This window comes from Ixodes scapularis, unplaced genomic scaffold (genome assembly GCF_016920785.2).
Source record: "Ixodes scapularis isolate PalLabHiFi unplaced genomic scaffold, ASM1692078v2 PGA_scaffold1__304_contigs__length_218370807, whole genome shotgun sequence".
Lineage (NCBI taxonomy): Eukaryota > Metazoa > Arthropoda > Arachnida > Ixodida > Ixodidae > Ixodes > Ixodes scapularis.
In genome coordinates this window covers 6151782-6169996 of record NW_024609846.1, presented here as the reverse complement: position 1 = coordinate 6169996, position 18215 = coordinate 6151782, and positions in this window count along the sequence as shown.

Sequence of the window (18215 nt, the reverse complement as noted above, 5' to 3'; positions counted from 1 at the left end):
GATTTACATGTATAACATTTACGTACACACCTCAACAAAAGTTGCCTGCGACGCTTGCCATTTTCATGTAAAAAGAATCAGTTAGCATCTACGAAGACATATTGACCTTAAAAAAACAGAATAGCGATGCGCACTCCACTTCACTTTTCGAGCAATATAATATAATTATCGTCCTTCGCCTAACTACATGTATAAAGTTGCCGTCTGCATATTTTTCCGGCCAGCAACATATGCTTGAAAAGAAATATTCTGTATCTTAGAACATTTAGAGATGCAAAGGTACGGAAAACATTGCCTAGCAAAAAACAACAAATGTATGATTTGTTTTATTGAAAACTTTATAATCATTTAGATATTCAAATATGCAGCATGACATTTAATAAACAGGCACCCATTTCATAATTATCTTAACTGAACACGCAACCAAAACCTGCTTGATATATGTGGAAGTCATGGTGAATGGATTGAACGCGCCATCGTCGATAAACACAGTATCCTTATTTAGTTTGTGCACATAAATTGGAAGTTTTGTATGCTTGGTGATCAGCTGTAAAGGCTGTGTGTGTGCAGATGGCTAACTACACATACACAGTACAATACATTGTACAATACAATACAATACTTTGAATACACAAAACGGTTACGTCCGAAGGGGCAGGTAGTCCTGAAGTGCCTTGAATATCAAATTGAAGTGAGCTTTCTACACTCAACAACACCATATATCATCTAAGAACTAAGATTCAACAAACCGGTTGCTTATATGTGTTCACTAAATTTTCGCTCTCAGTCATCACCAACGTTCCCTTGACTTGATCAGGGCAGATGTAGGTTAGTAGACTTTAAAACAAAATTGCTATATTTTTTGCTTAATTTTTGAAATTATTCACCGATGCTATACACATGCACATTTAACCTTATACATATGCTCATCTTCAGACACTTTGTTATTATTTATTTCCATACAGGTTGTTCAAAAGTAACGAAACTCAAACATGGCCGAATTTCTGGGGGGATCATGTTGCTTCCCGTTGCGTATTGTTGTTGCTTGTTTTTGAGAACCCACAGTGAGTAGCACCTACTTCAGAAGTCTCACCGCCAAGGACCAACTGCAGTACCTTCTGAAGATTATTCATGCGCGATCGCCGTGCCTGATCGTTTCGGTAAAAAAAAAAACGGGCTAGACAAAATTACAAATCTGCCAAAGGTATTGTAGGCGGATCTTCACACATAGGTATAGACCAGCCTGGTCCCTATTGATAAACTAAACTTTCTTTCGTCACGCAAATCCGGTGGTGTTGTTGTAGGCACTACGTGTGTGCAGACGCTTTATGTCGCAGAACTCTTTTTTCTGCGCATGAGCAGTGCCCACAACTGGTGCGGACAAGCGGGCGCTTGTTTGTAAACAGCCTGTTGGGGTATACCTGAGAACGACTTAAAACCTACAAATCCTTAAAAGCATTCAACTACTTCGTGAACGGCAAGGCATAGGCGATGGGCACCTTCCTCCCCAGTCACCAACGGTGCTCACGCGCCGAGCTTCCCCGCAGACGTCACCGAGCCGGGTTTTGGTTTTAGACGACAATCTTACGAAGATTTCTATTACATCTCCTTCAGCTCGACCCGAGTCTTTAATGCAGAATTTTCAAATGTTTCGAGTCTCTTCCTTCGTTATTTAACGTGTTTCTTTTTTTCCCGACCAATGTGTCGCCTTGCATTTATACGGGGTATAAAATCGGCCATGTTTCTGGCGAAAACAGCAGACAAAACCAAGGGACATGTCCACGGACCTGAAAAACGTGTCCTCGGACCTGATGTATGTTGCGCATCACGTAAGTGAACGTCACAGAATATGTCCGCGAACCTGGCGGACCACAATTATAGGGTTTTTTAACGCGATCCAGTTCTTCCTGTTTTCGAGTCCGCTGTCGTCCTCGGACAAGCCCCGGAACCGATTGCGTGAAACTGCTCTTGATACACTTAGTTGCACGAGCGGTTTTCTCTTTTGTTTTATATGCCTCTCACGGTTCTCGTACACGGGTTGGCCTTTGCTCTTTTTCCCGTCCGATTAGTACGCACGAGCTACAGCTGTGGAAGATGCTCGAGAGTTCCTGCGCACAATGAAAAAAGGAGCCGAAAAGAAAAAGAAAGAAAACGACTGGAAATTGTTTTTGATTCGAACATGGAGGCCAAGAAGGTTTCACGAGTCGTTGTGGCTTGTGGTCCCATAATGGCGGATGAGGAAGTCGCGGAAGCGCTTATTACCGACGCAAAAAAACCATGGATTAAAACATGAATGTCCAAGAAGAAACTTGTATACAAAATATTCTCTATCAAGCCCTTCTGGAGAACTAACCCGTGGACTACCTCCGCTTGCAGCGCGTTAACTCTAACCAGTTTGCTGACATTCTTTCGTCAATTGCATCATGCATCGAAAAAATCTACACTGAAATGCGTCCCGCCATCCCAGCCAAAGACAAACTTCAACTGGCGCTGAGATATGTTTGCCACAGGTGTGTGGTTATTCTTCTTACTCTTACCCTTGTTTCAGCATATTTGAGATCTACGCTCGACTTCGCCACGTTTCTTGTTTTCTTGCGAATTTTCAGGGGAATGTCAACATTCCTTAAGCAGGCAGTTCCGCATTAGCCACAGCACCGTCAATGGGGTCCTCGTTGAAACTTGTGACGCCATTTACAATATGCTGGGACCAAAATATCTGGTGTACCCGCGGACAAGAGACGAGTGGCTGGCAGTAATGAAGAACTTTTACGAAAGATGGCAATATCCGCATTGTACTGGAGCGCTGGACGGGAAACATGTCACAATTATCAAACCTCCAAACTATAGATCTGTGTATTTTAATTACAAGAAGACCTTTAGTACCGTGTTTTTTGCTCTTGTGGACGCGGACAGCAGGTTTTTGTACATTGATGTCGGCACACACGGGTCTGATGGAGATGGGGGCATTTGGAGGACGACACCACTGCAGAACGCCATCGAGAGTGGAACTGCCGGACTGCCGAACTCAGGACCTGGACCGGTTGGCGTCCCACGCGTCATCGAGGGAGACGAGGCCTTCACCTTCTCAATAAATTTAATGAGGCCGTACAGTGGTACGAATTTGGATGAAGGAATTGTTATATTTAACTACAGGTGTGTGGCCTAGCCCATGTCTTGCTAAGCATTGTTTTTCTTATAGTTTTATTTTTCTTTTTATTTCAGATTAAGCCGAGCCAGACGGGCAGCAGACAATGCGTTTGGCATTCTGGCAAACCGCTGTAGGTTTTCGCACACGACTATCGATGCCGAACCAGGACGACTCGCCTCATTAGTCAAGGCAGCATGTGTGCTGCGCAATTATTTGCGAGCTGCACCTGTGCTTTTTAAAGCATCCAGGGAAAACAACCAGCGAAAAAGCGCAATCTACCTCGGGCTACGAACTTCCAAAGGGCGCTCCGGGGCAGGAGCTCTAGAATTGCGTGAGCCCCTACGGAGATACTTTAATGACGAAGGTGCCATCGCGTCGCAGAGGGAAAAGACGGGCCTTAATCTGCGGATAATAACAAAATTTAACCTTATCCGCATGTGCAGACAAATGCAGAAGCAAAAAACGGAAAATTTATATTTAGATAGAATTTCATGGTCTGTATCTTGCTACTTCCTTTACTTAACAATCGTTCATGCATGTGTTGGCACTTTGACCAACAAAGCTTTTTGTGTTATGCTCTGTTTTTTTTTATTTACAGAAAAAAACCTGCTTCGCCGTGAGGCATTATTGCAGGGGGTGGGTTTGATACAAACACTTTTGTTTTAGAATATAGGTAATACACAAAAAAACAAACAAAAAGCAAAACACTTTCTATGGATCAATAATGAAATTAAATAAAAACATACTGTCTATAAAAACACTACACGATTGAAAATTCAAAAAACCAAATTTGCCGGAAGCACAACTTTCGGCAACCTATTCCACTCTTCAATGGTTTTCGGAAAGAAGGAAAAAGCAAAAGTGTCGGTGCGGCAAGAGTATGGTCTAATCTTCTTGGGGTGATCTGCTCTTTCGGACACATAAAACGGTTCATGTAAAAACACATCTCTGTTAATTAATAGTCTATTGTTGTAGATATCATCTAAAAATTTCATCCTAAACAATTTTCTACGCTCACTGAGTTTCTCCCAATGTAGGGCATGTTTCATGTTAGTGACACTCGCTCCAAGTTCGTAATAGTTTAGTACAAATCTAGCACATTGATTTTGTATCTTTTCAAGTTTGTCTATTAAATAATTTTGGTGAGGGTCCCAGACAACTGAGGCGTACTTCATACACGGACGGATATATGTAAAGTATAAAGTTTCTCTAACTTTCCTCGGGGCTTGCCGAAAATTTTTCGTACAAAATTAAGCATTCGTATTGCCCTTAGGGCTATCATTTCAACATGTCCCGTCCACGTTAAATCATTAGATAACATAACACCTAGGTATTTTACATTCGAGCTAGGTTTAATTATTTCATTATTTATCATGTACACGGAAGTAGAGGGATTTTTTTTCTCAGTAAATTTAACATGCACGCACTTTTTAACATTTAGGTTCATTCTCCAATTTTTACACCATACAGAAATTTTATCTAGATTACTCTGTAAAGAATTAATATCGTTAGAATCATTAATTAATCTATAAATAACACAATCGTCCGCAAATAATTGAATATACGATTGCATGCAAGAAATAATGTCGTTTATATAGATCAGGAAGAGCGGAGGACCCAGTACCGAGCCCTGGGGGACACCAGACTCGACTTCTACATACTCAGATTTTTCCCCACCGAGCACGACACATTGCCCCCGTCCACTTAGGTAATCTTTAATCCAAGCCAGTACGTTGCTATGCAGTGACAGTAAGCTAAGTTTATAAAATAACAAATCATGATCTACAAGGTCAAATGCCTTTCGAAAATCCAAAAACAAACAATCCACTTCGTCTCTAGCGTCAATGGCTCCAGCAAGAAAATGAAAGATATCAACAAGTACTGTGTTACAGGATGCTCCAGTACGAAACCCGTGTTGATCTTGGATAAGAAACTTTTCGACGTTTAGATGAGCAATGAGATTACTATATATGACATGTTCCATTAGCTTGCAGCAAATGCACGTCAAAGAATTAGGTCTATAGTTTTCCACACAGTTTTTTGCTCCTGACTTGTGTATAGGCACCACATTTGCCATTTTTCAATCAGATGGAAGCTTTTGTTCCAGTAGAAATTTATTAAAAAGAACACACAAGTAATTTGCCAACTCTTCAGAACAGTTTTTCAATATAACCGGAGAGATGTTATCCGGTCCGATTGCTTTCTGGACATCAAGTTCTCGCAACAGCGAGGCTATGCCATTATATGTTATTTCAATGGGTGACATGACATGTTTAATTTTTTGTTGCACGTTTGGGTGACAGCACGTTGCAGCAGGTTTAGAAAAAACAGATTCGAAATATTTTTTCAGATGCGTTGCCTTTCTTTTTTTCATTCTCGATAAGTTCATCGCCTACTAAAAGGGGAGGAACAGACGTATCGTCCTTGTTATTTGCTTTTACAAACTTCCAAAATTCTTTAGGGTTCATTTGAAGTTTATTTTCTAACTGCTCGTAATACGAGTCTTCGGATCTTTTTATTGTAGCTTTAAAAAGACTATTTATGTTTTCTAATTTCACCCTATTTGATTCACTCCCCCTATTCTTATATCGAAGGTATGCTCTTCTTTTTCGTTTAATAATCTGTTTCACCTCTTTTGTCACCCAGGGCTTATTCTTAGTTTTTGAGGATTTTACTCCGGAGGGGATGTATTTTTCAACTAGGTCATGGATTTTACATTTGAAGATGTTCCAGAGTGCATCAATACTAACGTTATCGGATTGTTCTAAAAAATACGAAAAAAAACTAACAAGTTCGCTTCTTATGGTATCATATCGTCCTTTATTGTAATAAAATATTTTTCTAGCTTGACATTTATATTTATTTATTTTTGAATGAACCAAATCAGCTGTCACAATCTTATGATCAGAAATGCCCGATAGCACACAAACACTGTCTATGGCCCCCGGTAGGTTGCATAACAACAAATCCAATACATTTAACAGTCTCGTTCCGTTAAACTTTATGTAAAAATACTTCCAAGAATCTTCAATGTTCCTCATTTTGTATTTCGCCATGCTATAATATTTGCCACAATTTAGTGCACTGGCCCACTCCAACAGAAACAGTCATTAGTTTCGGATGTAATAAGTACGAAAGGCAAAGGATACAAACACTGGTGTGTTTCCAAGTATCCCTTTCACTTACGAGTGCGAAATACGAACTTTGGTTCAACACTGTTTAGTTTGAATAGGGCTAGTTGGATTAAATGTATTCTTAGTGTCGGTCTAGGTAACTCTTGACTAGTTCCAATATCTCTCTCTGACACCGAATAAAGTTGGTTCCGTTCAGATTTCTCATGTCGCCCGCCACTCCACTTCCGAGATTATCAGCGTCGTCGCCACTTTTTTAGTTGCGAAACTTTCGGCAATTTTAGTGAAAGCAACCGTGCGCTCTTTCCGCCGAGAGCTGGAGCAGTCATCTGCTTTCTTTTTTTCCGTCATCGCACTTTGGGCACTTCACAGGAGTGCCAGACGCTTCCACACTGAAACTCGTTGTTTCGCGCGGTGTGTGTGCGGAAGGCGTGTCAAGGACTGGTTGCCTCATCTCCGTCATAAGGGACGCCAGTTCTGTCTCACTGTCCATCTGAAAAGGTAAAAGAAATAAGAATGCCTTATGGTAGAGGAACTATATGTAAAACACCGCTTGCACGACAGAATATCGCAAGTGTCGGTCATTTACTGTTCAGAGTATTGAGGGAGAGATAACGAGAGAGAGAGAGTTTTAGTAGTGAAGGGAGGGCGGCGATGGGTTGAGTGACCAAGAGTTGATGTCACCACCGCAGTTTTGCGGGAGAAGCGAGAGTTGTTTTCTAAAGAGACGCGGCAAGTCGGACCCATTCAAGGCTCACCGGCGGTTAGCCGTTTGACTTGCGAAATTTAGGCAAAGAAAGGTTTACTCAATGAAGGATGCTGTACACTGTATTTGAGGTCAAAACTGTTGCGTGACACTGAAACTTGTATGAAACTTCATAGAGGCCAGGACCCGGCCCGCGGGCTGCCGGTTGCCAAACCGTAGGATAGTGTCTCGCAGCTTCATCCAGCGACTACCATAACTTCATGAGACCTTGATTAACACGAGTGAACGAAACAAAATGCTGAAGCGTGTAGAGCAAAGCCAGAGCTCTAACGTCAGCCAAGCTAATGGGATTCAGTGACCGCCATCAACGAATGCTCACTAACGTTTCATTCAATAGGTGTAAAGAATCAAGTTAAACGAATCGATCAACCCGCCAAACGTTACTCACTCCATTGGGATCCTCATGTTGGTAAGACTCGTTGCACTCCTGGGAAAGGACAGGGGCCCCATGTTTCGCTTTTTGAACTCCGACGGCGACTAGGGAGAAGGAGGTGACGTCAACGGCACAGCAAACGCAGATTGGATGTTGACAGAAGAAAACAAAATGAACATCCAGTCTACGTTCGCTGCGTTGTTGACGTCACTTTCTTCTCCCTAGTCGCCGTGGGAGTCCAAAAGGCGCAACGTAGGGCGCCAGGTTTGCTCCGATCCAAGATCATAAGACTACGGCAGAACCCCCATCTACCGTTGTACGTGTACCCCGCAGCTTGGCCGCTCTTCGTCTTCATGATATTTTCCTTCTCCCGTCTGTAGACGCGCCGCTTATTTTGGAAAAATTCCCTGACTGCCTCTGAAATATTAGAAAACAAGAAGTGGTCAAATGCAAACCGGAATCGACACTAATTAGTTTGCCTTCAGTGAACTTAGCTTCCGTGTAAGGCCCATACTGAGAGTAGCCCCGTTCCATTTCATCGGCAAATTTTTTCCAGAGCTCTGATTTTATGCCGTTGTTGCGTTTTGAAGGCATCACAGCTGCGGAAACTCTTCTACGAGTGCAATTAAACACCGCGTCGCTTCATCACTGAGGGCCTTCATCGTTGTCGCCTCCATTGCCAGGTTCATCAGACGCTGGCGGAATTAGAATTGACCGTCACGTGGCGTAGCATGACCGTTCTCTTGTAGCTTGGAACGCAGCGAAGCACAACCAAGGCTCTCGGCGCGAGGTGAGAACGTTGGGAAATGCCAATCCTGAACAGTATAGCTCGTTCAAGTTCAAGTTCAAGTTTTATTCGCCTCAAAGACGTTCGTTCGAACGTATTACATGAGGGGGGGGGGGTAGAAAAATACAATCAAATGCAAGATGGAATGGCAATCAAAGAACTAACTGAGGTGAAAAATTAACAACAAGCAAAAACAAAGAACGAACTATACAGGATTCGGAACAAAGTTTACACAAACCGGGCACAGCAGAACTGGGAACACAGTGTGCAATTTATAGTAAACACAAGCAGACATGGCGCGGAAAACATATCATGGAACCAAAGCCGAAGTTTTTTCGCGGAATATTATTTCGTTCTGTTCAGTGACTATGTCGTTAGGGAGAGAATTCCAATTTTTAATGGACAGAGCAAGAGGAGAGTATTTGTATCTATTAGTGCGACCGAACATAGGTGCAATTTTTAAGGAATGATCATGACGCAAAGAAATGTATGAGGCAGGCTTACAGTGAGTGAGCATGAATGATGGCATGTTGTAATAAAACTTATGAAAAAGAGTAAGGCGAGCGACTGTCCGACGTGATTCAAGAGAAGTTAAATTAGAAAGAACCTTTAGTTGGGAGACACTGATTTTCGTACTGTAGTTTCGATGAATGAAGCGGACGGCCTTATTCTGGACTGATTCTAGTCTATTAATGAGGTAAAGTTGATGAGGAGCCCATATGGTGCTAGCAAATTCAAGTTTCGATCTAACGAGGGTTTTATATGCAGTAAGTTTCACGTCCTGTTGAGCAAGGTATAAATGCCTTCTCAGAAATCCCAGAGTTCTTAATGATGTATTAACGATGTTTTCGATATGGGCATTCCAGGTTAGATCATCGGTAAAAGTGATACCTAAGTACTTGTATGAATGAGTAGATAAAATAGGATCGCAAAAAATTGAGTACGAGGGATTGTGGTGTTTTGAGGAATTAAAAGAAACGAGCTTGGTTTTAGTAACATTTATGTTCATTTGCCATGTTAAGCACCATTCACCCAAGATGTCGATGTCGCGTTGAAGGAGTTCCGAATCGCTAGGATGAGAAATTCGGCGGTACAGTACACAGTCATCAGCAAAAAGCCTTACTGATGACGAGATTAGTGAAGGTAAGTCGTTTATGTAGATGAGAAACAAAAGTGGACCTAAGACGCTGCCCTGTGGAACTCCGGATTTAACTGTAATGGCGGGCGAGGACGTGTCATCTATACATACATACTGCTTACGATTGGTGAGAAATGATGAGATCCAACTGACGATTTTGTCATTTATGTTTAATTGAGAAAGTTTTAGAAGTAAGCGTTGATGAGGGACAGTATCAAAGGCTTTAGCGAAATCAATGAAAATTGCGTCAGTAGTATAAGAGTCGTTAAAGTTATCGTGGAGATCTGTTACGAATTCAAATAACTGAGTATCACAGGAAAGATGTTTGCGAAAGCCGTGTTGTTGAGGGTGAAGATAGCTAAAGTTGTTAAGATAGTCCATGACTTGAGAGTAGATGACATGTTCGAATATTTTACATGGTATGCTTGTCAGAGAGATGGGTCTGTAATTTGAAGGGTCATTGCGGTTTCCATGCTTATGTACAGGGATGACTTTTGCAACTTTCCAATCGAGCGGTAATTCAGACAAATCAAGTGAAGCTTGAAAAAGGCGGCACAAGATAATTGATATTTTGTCTTTCGTTATTTTGAGAAAGTTAGAGGTGATGTTATCGTCCCCGCAAGCCGAATTTGCACGCAAACGTTCGATGACGTTTGCTGCTCCGTTTGGTGTAAATGTTATGTCATCCATGCTCGTGCTGGCACGGCACAACGTCTGCGGTAATGGCAATGACTCATCCGTGAACACGGAACTAAAGAACGAGTTAAATATGGTTGATGAGTCATGAGGTGACAAAATGGTTCCACTACTATCGTGGAGAATGGGTGAGGGGTTATGCTTGCTAGGCGAGACCGCTTGCCAGAACTTCCTTGCATTAGTAAGTAACATGTTAGCCAGGTCGCGATTCAAAAATTTGAATCTACTCTTCTTTATCTCTAACCTGTAAGTTTTTGCACTTTCGTTATATTTAGACCACAAGTCAGGAGTGTCTCTTGACTTGGCTAAAGAAAATAACCGTTTCTTCCTGTTTAAAAGTTTTTTATGATAGTTATTAAACCAAGGACTCTTTAAGTTCTTATTAATGAAAACTACCGGAACACACTCCTTAACAATTTCGGTTATTTTATCCTTCAGTAGCGCCCAGTTCTCAGATACAGAGCGAGTGTCGAAGAATTGCAGGTACTCGCTTGAGAATGAGTCAAAAGAGAATTGCAGTTTATTGGCGTCCACCTTGGAAAAGTTTAGGAATGTTTTTCTAATGATATTCCGCTTAGCCGGCGAGAATGTAGAGTTGATAAGAACAGCGTTATGGTCGCTAATGGTTTCTAATATATGACAAGCAGACATACATTCAGGGTGTGATGAAAAGAGCAAATCAAGAACAGAATCACCTCGTGTAGGATCTAAAACAATTTGAGTAAGGTTGTACGACTGAGTGACTGCCAAAAAATCTCGGCACTCAGATGAATCACGGCAGCCTGCTCGAAGCGAACAGTCACTCCAGTTGATCCCTGGATAGTTAAAGTCTCCGGCCAACACTACTGGGCATCTGGGATAACTACTGACTACACAGTTTATGCACTCGTTAAGTTTATCACAGAACTGCCCAGAGAATGATGGTGGTCGATAACACACTCCAATGATAATGTAGGAGCATACTAATTTCACACGAACCCAAATTATCTCAAGTTCAGATGCGATTTTAAGGACGTCGGATGAGAGGACGTTTTTTACTGCGATCATGACCCCGCCGCCTCTCGAATGAATTCTGTCTTTACGGAAGATATTGTATTCGCCAGAAAAAGCAAGCTCCTCATTATCTATGTCCTCTGATAACCAAGTTTCGGTTCCGAGGATTATATGCGGACTACACGTGTCAATGACTGAACAAACGTCATCTTGTTTAGACAAGATACTAGGAAAATTACACAGCAAAAACGAAAAGTTAGAGGTAGAGTTAAGAGATATCGTTTTATTTCGATGACAGTCCGAAGGCCGAGGTGGATGAGATGCAGGTTTAGTCTGTCATCGCGTACACTCTATTACACTGTTGCTGACATCATCATAAATAAAGCACTTGTTCCCAACAAACATCTTATCGAAGCGCAGCCTGAACGTGGCATTCGTATTTTTTGCATACCCAATCAGGCGCTTTCGAGCGTAGACTACTTTTTGGGAGTAGTCCTCACTAATAGAAACTGATTGGCCTTTTAGTTTAGGAGCACTTAAAAGAATCGCCTCTTTAACTTTGAACTGGTTGAAGCATACTATAATCGGCCTTTGCTTCCCGTTTTGGAATTTACCTAAACGGTGCGCCCTGTCGATCAAACTCGGCTCTAAAGGTACTTGCAGTGACTCAGAAACGAGCTTCAGTACCGCAAGTTCAGACTCATGCCGTGTTTCTGTTGGCTTATCGGCCAAGCCAAAAAAGAGCAAATTATTTCTTCGTAGTCTATTCTCAAGGTCATCTTGAGATCTGGAAATTTGTGTCGTAAGTGCCGAATTTTCACTCGCAGCAACTTTAAGTTGTTCCACGTCAGTTTTTAGCTCATGCACCATCACAAGTTCCTGTTCTATTTTAGCCATCCTTGTGTCAATCGCGGCGAGCGCGTCATCAGCTTTCTTTTGTTTTAACTGAATGTCGTGAGTGACCTGCAGAAGCTTCTTCTGCCCGGCTTCTAGTCTAGTCAAAAAAGCAATGACTTCACTGTCTGCTCCCGGTACCCTACTCGAGGTAGCAACAGATGACGTTTCAACCCCGTCGGGGCCGGGATTGGCTTCAATATCTCCCGCGCTCATTAAAAGTGATTGAATAACAGCAAGAACACTCCACGTATTGTGAAACACAAAACAGAGTACAGTATGCAAGACCATGGGGCATGGCACCTCAAACAATGAAACTTTCCTAAACCGGTATTTTGAACATGATAAGTAACTAACCTGCAGAAAACATAAGGGCGAGCTGGACATCCTTCCAGTGCCAAGCCCCGAGTGATGCGAGGGCGGTTGTTGTTCTTGTAGCCATCCTGTTGCGTCAGTCGTCCCTTGTTGCCAGATGCCGAGCTGGTGAAAGCGTAGTCGTTGGAAATCCGGGAAATTGCTTTCCCGGTCCGCTGTCGAAGTTGGTGAAGATATCGGCATGGATTCCGAAGGTGAGGGCGAAAAGCTCGCTTCCACGGTGAAAAGGCATATCTGCAGAAAACATAAGGGTGAGCTGGACATCCTTCCAGTGCCAAGCCCCGAGTGATGTGAGGGCGGTTGTTGTTCTTGTAGCCATCCTGTTGCGTCAGTCGTCCCTTGTTGCCAGATGCCGAGCTGGTGAAAGCGTAGTCGTTGGAAATCCGGGAAATTGCTTTCCCGGTCCGCTGTTGAAGTTGGTGAAGATATCGGCATGGATTCCGAAGGTGAGGGCGAAAAGCTCGCTTCCACGGTGAAAAGGCATATCTGCAGAAAACATAAGGGTGAGCTGGACATCCTTCCAGTGCCAAGCCCCGAGTGATGCGAGGGCGGTTGTTGTTCTTGTAGCCATCCTGTTGCGTCAGTCGTCCCTTGTTGCCAGATGCCGAGCTGGTGAAAGCGTAGTCGTTGGAAATCCGGGAAATTGCTTTCCCGGTCCGCTGTCGAAGTTGGTGAAGATATCGGCATGGATTCCGAAGGTGAGGGCGAAAAGCTCGCTTCCACGGTGAAAAGGCATATCTGCAGAAAACATAAGGGTGAGCTGGACATCCTTCCAGTGCCAAGCCCCGAGTGATGCGAGGGCGGTTGTTGTTCTTGTAGCCATCCTGTTGCGTCAGTCGTCCCTTGTTGCCAGATGCCGAGCTGGTGAAAGCGTAGTCGTTGGAAATCCGGGAAATTGCTTTCCCGGTCCGCTGTCGAAGTTGGTGAAGATATCGGCATGGATTCCGAAGGTGAGGGCGAAAAGCTCGCTTCCACGGTGAAAAGGCATATCTGCAGAAAACATAAGGGTGAGCTGGACATCCTTCCAGTGCCAAGCCAGTGCGGCGAAGGCAGCGAGAAAACTATGAGCTCGGACTCTCAGTTCTCGCCTTGATTCACGGCAGCCATACCGTACTAATTCGCATGTCCTCGGACTTGCTCAAGTCCGCGGACTTGTCCGTTGTGACGTCAAAGCCACGTGATACGCATATTTCCCAGGTCCGCGGTCATCGTTCCCGTAATTTGTCCTCCGTGTGAATGCACCTTCAGAAACCATGAGTCGTCACGCACTTACCCAAACACAAGGTAAGCGTGGTACCATTATCATTACTCTGCCCCTGTCATGACGGCCGGAAATGGCGCGAACACCTTGTGTGGAAAATGTTATATCGTTATTTAGGCTTGAGGTAGATTCTGCTGTAACAGACTAGGTGTTATGGTTTTCCAGCGAGACAAGTGTCTCTTCGTTTTTATATTCTAAAGCACTACATCAAATTTAAGGATTTCCAGTGTGCCTTAATGTGTTTAAGGAAGTATGTTGTTATTTGATTAACCCATTTGTTTTTTATTAGGTTAAAGGGGCCCTGCAATCATATCTAAGTGTCTACCTTTTTTGCGGTTTCCACGTCTCTCGGGGTTGGGGCAAGCCAGCGGGCACGGAGAGAGTAAGTAAATATCAGTGCGTCATATTTTAACCGGACGACGCGGAAACCTCCTCCACCGACGAGGGCGACCCGCGGTACCGAAAGCGCGCAAAATGTGACGTCTTTGGTCCTGGGCTTGTCACTGGTCAAAGCCGCTAAGAGCATTTTTTTTAGTCGAGATACAAAATATAAGTGTCGCGAACCGTTTCAATTATGTATGAAAGTAGTTTTGGTCCACTATTTTAGATCAGAAAAGAAACAAATGCAGTTTAGAAAATACGGAAACGAGAAATGACCCGTCGACATACCCGCCACCAAGCGGCGGAAAAAAACGGCGCATAGTAGAAAAGGCTACTGGGATGAGGCTACGACAAACGAGCGTTCCCAAGGCCTTCGGCGCGGGCCCTGTTGGCGATTTGGCCATTTGGCGGTGCGTCAGTGCGAAATGGCTCCCGTTCTGAACTGATCTTTACCCCGTGTTTGCTGTCGTTTGTGGCCAATGAAATGTTATGCCGAATTAGTGTTTAGTCGCTCTGCAAATGCAATACGAGCTGCCCTGACCGCCCGCTTCATACAGCCTATCCAACACGTGCTTTAGTGGCGCCCTCTCGAGCCGTCGACACGGAGTGCGGCAGCCGTGTGCGCTCGATGAGCCCACTACTCCTCCTCTAGCTCAAGGCCACTCAAGGCAGGACCTACGACGTCATGAAGGATGTTATTTTTTGCTTGTTTTTGTAATTCTAATTTGCCTATAACTTTTAAAATAAAGCGAAATTTGAGAAAAGAAAAGTTGGATTAAGTTACTACGTTCAGTGCGCTCAGGGTCAGTGCAAATTAAAAACCAGTCAAAAAGTCCTTGCAGGGCCCCTTTAACGTCGTTAATAAAATAAAGTGGCTCATCGTATCTATTACAGAAGGTAAACTATTTTTGGTGTCCAACTTCGATATGACTTCCGTGCCCAACTCTGATATGACTTGACCATACATCGTGTTTTGTGCGCCCATTGCCTCGGCGCGCCGACGCTATGTGAGCTCGTGGCTGAGTGGGGTGCACAGTGGAAAAAGAAAGGTGTCTCAACAAGGCCAGAAAAGGGTCTGAATTCAATGAGGGCTGCTTCCAACACCCGGCAAGGGGCAGTGTTGGGTAAGGGCTATGCGCGCAGGCACGGTCGCCCGCAGCGCTACCTCAAAAGCACGTGCCCTAATAAGGAGCTCTGCTCGAGCTCCTTTCATGCCGCGCCATTTCAGGGTGTTTGTCAGAAATGGAAGGGAGCCTTCGAAACGAAAGACGGTGCTGTTCAGACAGCTCCGTCGTCCTCCGTTGGGGGGTGCGTGCGTGAGCGGCGCCAGTATTTTCAGCTGCATTCGTCGGACTGGCGCACTCTTCAGCAGGCCGGTAGCACTTTTTTCTTTTTTGCTGCTAGTTTAGTTGTGGCGCTATCGATAGCCAACGTCAAACCTCAAGTTCAATTTTGATAGCTCGGACATTTTTCGAGTTACTGATCCTACTGTGGTACTTCTTAGAACACATTGTGTCTGGGCAAGGCATCTCGGAAGCCGTTTGTAGAAAGAAACACGACTTTGTCGCCTTCAACAGCTTTTAAGCTACCCTGTAACCAGCCACGTAGGTAGACAAAAGTGAAAAGTGTTTATGAAACCTTGGAGTTTGGCTGCATTGAGTTCAATGAATGAAAATATGTTTTTTGTGATAAAACAATATACACAGACAGTGTTCCCGCTATCGTACGTATTTTACACCCGCGGACAATATGAGCTGAAACACTCAGGGCGGTTGCACCAACGCCGCTTAGTGCAAAGCGGAGTTTAGCCGGCAACCTAAGCTAAGTTTCGGTTTCGTTAGGTTGCATCAAAATCGCTTATCGCTAAACCAAGCACGAAACTACGCTTTTTGTAAGCGCCCAACTTTGGGCGCTTTGCTTTTGGTTGTTTTTAACTCTGGATTTAAAACATGGCGGCTGGTTTGTGGCGGTCGACGCGGTGGACGAAATTGGTTGCACTAAGTGTTTTAGGCTATAACAGCGTGAGAGTCTTGACAGAATGACCTTCGATTGTGACAAGGATGCAAAATATTTTCCCGTGAAATGTTTATCGACCCCTGTTTTCAAGTTGGCTCTCCACTTTCAGTGCGTGTTAGCCCTAACCGAGATAAGTAGGGAGCTGTGGGGCTCACGTCTGTCTTCCCGTTGGTTATTCTGCCAACGAGCTTATTCGTATGTACCTACTCTACTGATTTTCGCATAACTGTAACGTAATGTTATTTACCACCTTGTTTATTTATACTTGCAACGCATATCCTTCAATCCGATCAGCGCGTTGAATAGTGGCAGTACATGATATCGGCGATCAGCTGATTGTCGACACTTCTGCCGTTTGCATCAGATTACGGCGCTTTTAAATTATAAAACAGCGAAAAGTCAATTTCTTTCGTTTGCTGAGTTTGGAGAATATCTTCGGTCAATTTTTCTTGTCTCGTGAGTAGAATCTTGTCTTCAGAAAACTGTATCGTTCCATAACCGTAACTTTTCTGGTGATCGCGTTTTTTAGGAGTATTTTGCTTTATAACTTTCATTTGTGACGACGACAACTTCTATTCGTGGCGACGACAACTCGACTTCTATTCGACGATTTTCGGGCATTTTCGCAGCTACCGTGGTGAGTTCGTCACTGTTTTGAACTTCATCGGTCTCAGGCATGACTTGATTTTAGTAGTCATAATACCTGCCTACTTATTCTCGATGATGTTTTGTCTTCAGCGATGTAGCGAGTAGAGTGTCCTTCTCGCGTTCGGTGAGATTTGGGGCTTCCGATGGCTCCTTTATTTCAAAATGTAAGCACGAAAACTACTGTCACTGACAAAATATTCTGTTATCGACCGATAATAAACACACAATCACAAATATGAAGAGCATTCGTGTTTATTTAAAGCGTTGCCTCCTGTTTTTGAAAGTTAAGCGAAAAAATGGTTGAATTTGGAGACCTTTAATTCCTTAATCACCGAAGAAATAGAGCGAAAAGCAGACGCCGATTACAGCAGGTTTTTTGTTTACATCACGAAATTCCTGACCGCCAATCGTATTCGTCCCTCTGCGCGTTCCCTAGTTCACTCTGTTTGTCCCTACATTCCCTAGGCAAATCCAGCGTTTAGCGAGGGGCACGTCTGTAAAGCCGGGTTAACGTTGGTGCAACCGGAATTCAAACCCGTGCTTATCGGAGCTCGGTTTAGGACGCTAAGCCGACTATGGAAAGAGCCGCTTTGGGTTAAGATAAGCGACGTTGGTGCAACCGGCCCTCAGCCTATTTTTTCGTCTGCGGTCCCCGTAAGGTTTATTATATTATATCTCTTTTTGTCAAACTGATTCAAGTATAGAACTCCGACATAGCATTTCATTCATAGTTCGCACCACAGCTCTCTCGGAAACTGCCAGTTACACCAATGAAGCACGAATGACCCTTTAAGCTCATATTGCACACTAATAAAAGGGGTGTAGTGGGTACACCCTTTAGGGGTGTAAGTCCTTCTCACCTACTATAGATGACTCACTTTTTGCGATGGGCTAATGGCCGCGAACTTCGCGAATTGCCTACGATTCGCGAAATATACTTCCCCCGAACGATTCCGGTAAAATGTAGACACATCGGAATTCTATGTTGAGATCCCACCGTGACTTGAAGATTAGAACCGGCGAATTGAGTTTTTTGGCAGCGGCGGCAGCGAGCTGTTCGGAGGGCTTATCATCCTACTCTGTTCACAGATACCTTCACGATCCTGCCACAGCCCCTAACGCACCATCATCGTCAGGAGTGACCTTCCACGCGCCGCATCAAGATCAAGACCGGTCCACGTTTCAACCGAGACCATCAGCGCCACCACCGCAAACAGCCGAAGGAGCCTTGGACCAGTGGCCAGTTTTTTGGCAGCGGCGGCAGCGAGCTGTTCGGAGGGCTTATCATCCTACTCTGTTCACAGGTTGGACCCTATTGAAAATTCCATCAAGGTACGTAATTTGGGACACTGACTGCCAGTCAGCAGCCTTGGTGGAACGTGATGGACCATCAGACGTTATCTGATGGGCCATCAGATGACGTCTGACTGCCATTGCCAAGGGATTTTCATCAACAAGGGCAGCATTTATATAAGAGTAAAGCTATACGCACTCATAGATATCGCCAAATGCCTCGATAAAACAAAATGTTCGAGAAAAAAAAAAGAAAAAAAGCAGGACAACCGCGGATTCGAACCCGCGACCACTTGCGTACAAATGGCCCACCGT